General features: G+C 41.5%; 1 pseudogene; it reads left to right on the top strand.

The window, feature by feature from the left end:
- The first annotated feature begins 5,260 nt into the window (after positions 1 to 5,260).
- Positions 5,261 to 6,033, top strand: LOC136121973 (acyl-protein thioesterase 2 pseudogene; annotated as a pseudogene).
- Positions 6,034 to 6,280: the final 247 nt, after the last annotated feature.

Below are 6,280 nucleotides of genomic sequence, written 5' to 3'. Positions count from 1 at the left end.
CTAGAGATAGTCAAATACTGGAAACCCAAGAATTGAACCTTGGTGGGACCTCAGAGACCCATTTAGTTTAATCATTTCATTTTACAGAGGAAGAAACTGAGGTCCAAAGTGGCAAACTGAATCACTCCGAATCATGCTATTGATTTTTTTCCCCCACTTAGACTCCTCATTTCTCTAAAGAGTTGCTGGTAAAAGATAATCTAGTGTTCCAGGCACTTTGCTGAAAATCCATGTACAAAGTGATTGTCTATGCAACATTCAAAATGGTCAGCTCCAATAAAATTGCCACGTTCATTTATTTAGTTCCAAATCTACTTGTCATTTAGTGTATTCCAAAAGAACTGTCAACAGACTCAGTATAGTTTTATAGTTTGGCAGTTTGTCAATTGACTCGTTCCAGCCTCTTTTTACAACTTGAATTTGCAAATGTTTTCTGACTGACTCACCATTGGGCCCTAGGAGTCTTTTTGCAAACTCTTTACCATCTGGGAAACAACTACTGCCTCACAAACATCCTTCACTGTTTGATTTCCATGCCGATATTGGTTCCAGGGCCAAGGCACATTCAGACCCAAGACTGAATCCATCCTCCTTTTCTGTCAGGATGTCTGTAACTCATCTTACTTTTATATCTCCTCTCAATAGAGCCTAAAGTACCTGACTTCAGGGTGGGTTTATGAGTGAAGCACTGAGAGCAATTAACATTTGAATGAGAGCTACCTGTGGATTCCCCTATTTTAACAGCTGTTAAATGGAATTACTTGTCTGCTTCAAACTCCAGGCTGGTGGGTTGTGTGTAACCATGTGGGAATTACAATGCAATTACTCATGCAAGTGGGGATTAAATGAACTGGATAGCATAAATCAAACTGCAATTTTGCAATCCAGGCAGTAATCCCAATGACTTCTGAGGAAACGCCCATGGTAATGGATCCGTATACAACATGTCAGGAGTATTCCAGGATATTTCAGTATTTATTTGTCCTAGCTCTACTTGCCAAACCAAGAATTGACTGAGATCATCTGGATAATCTAAACCCAAAAGAGCAGAAGCAATTTTTTTCTTTTGAGCTAATACTAATTCCTGTATTTCACATTTGTCGTTCAATTAAATGCTGTCTCAGATGGGTTACCTCATGTCGATGACTTTAGCCAAACCAGCCGTTTGGCCAGACATGCAAGATTTTGTGCAAGATTTCGTGTTATTCTTTATGGCTCTTGTGCAGAACAGACACTTATACTGGGTTGTAAATGGCCAGAGTGAAGAACAAATTAATACGTTAGAGAGACTGTGCTGACTGAACCAAAAATAAAAACTTTGGCGGTTACTCACGGGATGTAAGCAACTTAGAAACCTGATTACCTGTATCTCAAAGTGAAAATTTTTACTTATAAAATCCTGCCTATATTAATCCAAACCACACAGACATTGTCAAAACATACATTTGACCAGCGATATGTATGTGCCCACAAAACATTTGAATTGTCTAGAGGTAACGATGCTCAAATAAGTCAAATACTGAAACCGAAATAATAATATTTAGGATCTTATTTTGCCCCTTTACTAAAAAGTGTTTCAATGTATTCTACCTTTTAATCCTGTAACAACCCACAGAACGCTGCTAGTAATAAACCCTTGTTTACTTGCAAGGCTGAAGCAGAGAAGGTGTGTGACTTGTGGAAGGCCACAGAGCTAGCAGGTTGGTAGAGCCCATATTTACACTGGTAATCTAACTGTCCAAACTTAGTTCTCAATTTTTCTACCCTACATTGCAGTTACATTTTCTCTCTGTGTTTTTTCTTTTCTTGCAGACAAAACATTTGTGAAGCTGACAACTGGAAGGGAAATGTAGATGTACATATATACACCTCAGTAATTGCTTAGTGGTTGCATTCTGTGGCTTCATGTCAGTGGCCTATTGTAATTGTGGCAAGAGTCATGAAAAGCCTGTCTTCATCTGAGCTCTCTCTTATCCCACTGGGCTCACCCTTCTCCTTTTGGGTCTTTTGTTCTGCCTTGGTTTATACCTCTGCTGATTCCTTTAATTGCTGTGTTTGGGCTATGGAGGTTGTTATTTTCAAGAGTTCAATAACAGAATTAATACCCTTGGGGAACAATTTTTTCTTTTTTCTTTTTTTCCCTAAAAATATCAAACAGGCCTATCCCCATCTGTACCACTCATATGTGAATGGCACAAGTTCTATTTAGCAAGATATATATTATGCAAATCATCCAGTGTTACATTTGCCATTAATAGTTTTATTTACTTTTTTGTTTTCGAGTTAAAAAAAAATCAAGTAACTATTCATCATTATCTAGGCATTGAAAAATACTAATGCCTTCTTATTACAGTTACCGACATATAAATTACAGATGAAAGAAATGTAGTTTTTATATTTTATTAGTACTGAAACTTATTTTTGTTTTATTCTGGCATAAAAAATCCATAAATAAAGCATAACTAGCAACTTCTTTGATTTAATTAAAGCTACAGTTTTGTACACAAAACTAATCCATAGCAGAGCCACATAGCTAGATTGTAACAAACATCCAATTGTGGAGTTGATGCAGTGATATTAATGGATTGTTTTACCCACACTATTATTACTTAGAAAATTTCACTCCTGTCACATGTAACCTTCAGTTTAACTAACACTAAATGAATAATGAAAATGAAAGACATTTCTTTATTTAAAATGCAAAATACCTATTAATAAATAAAAACATAAGGTTAGATGTAAAACAATAAAACATTAAATTTAAATTATTAGCAATATGCTGCTGTATATTAATTTCCACAGCAACTTACTAGAAGCTGAATAATGTACCCTAGGAATAACATCACAGGCTTCCTTTGGGCAAAGCCTGAAAACTTTTTCCTACTGGATGTCTGCCAGTGGCGTTAGCTGTCAGAAGAAGGCAAAAGAAATTGATGAGACCGAATTCTGCACTTCATTATATTTGACAAGCGAAGGAAAAAAAAACCTACCTCTCTTTAACCCTTTGATCAGATCATCAAGTTTCTGTAATAATTCTTAGAACATGTAGACTGACTCAAATTAATTTTTAAATAAGAACATAAGGTAGCTGTAGAGCAATTTAGAGATTCTAAAGTGCCTACCAGTGAATTAATTTATCCATTCTCAAAATAACCATTTGAGAAAGGAAGGGCATGTGTTACCTGCTTCTTTTTACAGAATGGGAAATAGAGGCTTAGAGATGTTCACTGATGTTCCCAGAGTGGCATGGTTGGGAAGTGACTGAGGTTGAGTTTGATTGGTTAATCAGCATTTAGAGAGTTTAGTTATTGTCTTGAGATGAAAATTCTAGGCAAATACCTTTGTAAAGTGAAAAGAGTTATGTTTGGAAAAGGAAGGGAAAGAAGTGATCCGGGCCTATGTGGAGAGAGCCACAGTTACTTAAAAATTTAAAAATCCTTGTTGATGGGAAGCTTCGTGGTGGAGCAGTGTCAATATTGGTTCTGCTGCTCCTAAAGCTCTGTTGTAAGGGGAGGGGGTGGAAGAATCTGAACGCTCATCACCACTCCCAGAGGAAGAGATGGGGGGACCTGCTCTGGGCGTGGGCTAATTCTTCTAGGGGTGCTGACTACCCAGGTTCCTACCCTTGATCTCATATAAGGGACAAAATCAGTTGTTTGATGCCTGTTTTGTATAAAAACATAGGTAGCGAATGACTGTTCTCCTCTCATTAAATTACACTGCTGAGGTAGATTGAGTCGCTGCACTTAATTTTCCATGGCTTTTCTATATTATAATGCATCCATGTTCTTTTCCACGTGACTTTGCGGTTCTACCCTACTAAAGAGGGTAGAATATGTTTTCCTGCCTGATCAACGCTGAGCTTGGCCATGTGACTTGTGAAGGCCAGTGGGAGGTTGGTGAAGTGAAAGTGGTCAGTTTGGGGCCAAGGCTTTGAGAAGCATGATGTGTTTCTTCTCATTCTCCTGTGGTCTTGTCCAGTTGCCATGAGCAAAACTAATGGTTAGATACTGGTCCAAGGAGAATGAGAGACACAGGGAGTTGACTTGCACCTAATCTGCTGTCTGGAGCTCAGCCTACGCAATCAGAGCCAATTTATGAAGCCCCAGAAAAATAAATGTTCAGTGTAGGCCACTGAGTTTGCAGTGGTTAGTTTTGTAGTATTAGTGCAGTAATAGTTAGCCATGGTAAACACCAGCCATCTAGTATCCCAAGCCAGAAACCTGGGCATCATAACAGTTGAGTTTTGTTTTTAAGGAAAACTAGGTTATGGTTTTGAAAAAATACATGATTATTGTAAAGAATTTATACAATAAAGAGAAGAACATAAATGAAAGTAAAACATATTTTTAAAAAGAAAAAGGAAGAAAAATGTGTAAGATGCCAACCTCTGGCCCCCCAAGAAATAACCATTTTCTACATTAGGTGAATATCATGTCAGACGTTCATTTTTTTTCCCATAAACATTTTATTTTAGAATAGTTTTAGATCCACAGAAAAAAAAATTGCAAAGACAGTACAGAGAGTTCCTGTATACTCCTCACCGAGTTTCCTCTGTTGCTAATATCTTATGTTACCATGGTACATTGGTCAAAACTAAGGAGCCAACATTAGTATATTACTAAAAACTACACTCTACAATTTATCCAGAATTTACTACTTTCTTCCTAATGTCCTTTGTCAGCAGAAGAGTCCCATCCTGGATATCACATTACATTTAGTTATCATGTGTCCTTAGCCTCCTCTGCTCTGTGACAGTTTCTCAGACTTTCCTTTGTTTTTTTGACCTTAGCAGTTCTGAGGTTTATTGATCAGATATTTTGTAGAACATTCTTCAATTGGGATTGCCTGACCTTTTTCTCAAAATGAATGGATTTTGTCTCTGCTATATCATTACTACACTGTGGTGATTTCTGGAGCTTTGTAGCAATTTTGAAACCAGGAAGCTCTTGTTTCATGAATCAAATTTCTCTTATGATATTAATGGCAGGTTTTGAACATTTTCTTCTTTGTAAAATCTGGCTCCTCTAGGTTTTGTTTGTTTTCCTGCTATTTTTCTTTCACAAAAGAAGCTTTCTTCAGCTGTCTGTTAATCCTTGGTTGTTTGCTCAGCTTTGAAGGTGAAGATAAAAAATCTGTTCAGTTCAGGCAGGGCGGCAGAGGGGGAAGAGTGTGTGTCTGGGCGGAAGAAAGAGGAGGATCTCTGGAGAGGTCTTGAAACCCCAGAAGTGGAGGCCCCAGCCGTGGAGCCCTGCAGTGTATGTGTGGTAACAGCATGTCTGTGCCCCTGTTTGGATGCTGCCACTGTGTCTGGAGCTGAGCAAGAAACAGCTGCCGTTATTTTTTTACATGGCCTTGGAGACACAGGGCACAGCTGCGCTGACGCCCTCTCCACCCTCCGGCTCCCTTACGTCAAGTACACCTGTCCCCATGCGCCTCGGACCCCTGCGACACTCAACATGAAGATGGCGATGCCCTCCTGGTTTGACCTGATGGGGCTGAGTCCAGATGCCCCAGAGGACAAGGCTGGCATTAAGAAGGCAGCAGAGAGCATCAAGGCCTTGATTGAGTATGAGATGAAGAATGGGATCCCTGCCAATCGGATCGTCCTGGGAGGCTTTTCACAGGGTGGAGCCCTGTCCCTCTTCACAGCCCTCACCTGCCCCCACCCTCTGGCTGGCACTGTGGCCTTGTGCTGTTGGCTGCCTCTGCCCCTACCGGGCCTTCCCCCAGGCAGCCAACGGCAGTGCCAAGGACCTGACCACCCTTCAGTGTCATGGGGACCTGGAACCCAGGGTTCCCGTACGGTTTGGGACCCTGACAGCCGAGAAGCTCGGGTCCGTTGTCACAGCCGCCAGGGTCCAGTTCAAGACTTACCCCGGTGTCATGCATAGCTCCTGTCCTCAAGAGATGGCAGCTGCGAAGGAGTTTCTTGAGAAGCTGCTGCCTCCTGGCTACCTGCAGTTGCTGGCCCCCAGCTCGGTCCACCAGCTCGTGGGGGACTCGCCACGCGCCGCAGCATCTTGGACCTGAGCCGGTCAAGCTCCTTTCTCACCCTCCTAGACCCAACCTTTTCCCACAGGCCTCTGGGGCAGGCAGGCCAAGGCTGGGCTAGGCCTTCCTTCCTGGCTTCAGCCGCCTGGCAGTTTGCCGCAGGGGATGGGCTGCTTTCTTATCCATTTCCCTGGAGGGGGGGGCCCCCCTGGCAGCAGTATTGGAGGGGCTGTAGGCAGCGGGAGAAAGGGGCCCAGCCGCTGACCCACTCCCTCAGGACCGCACT

The sequence above is a fragment of the Phocoena phocoena genome, chromosome 4 (genome assembly GCF_963924675.1).
Source record: "Phocoena phocoena chromosome 4, mPhoPho1.1, whole genome shotgun sequence".
Classification (NCBI taxonomy): Eukaryota; Metazoa; Chordata; class Mammalia; order Artiodactyla; family Phocoenidae; genus Phocoena; species Phocoena phocoena.
Note: the sequence above shows the minus strand (reverse complement) of the source record. Positions and strands in the feature narration are given on the sequence as shown.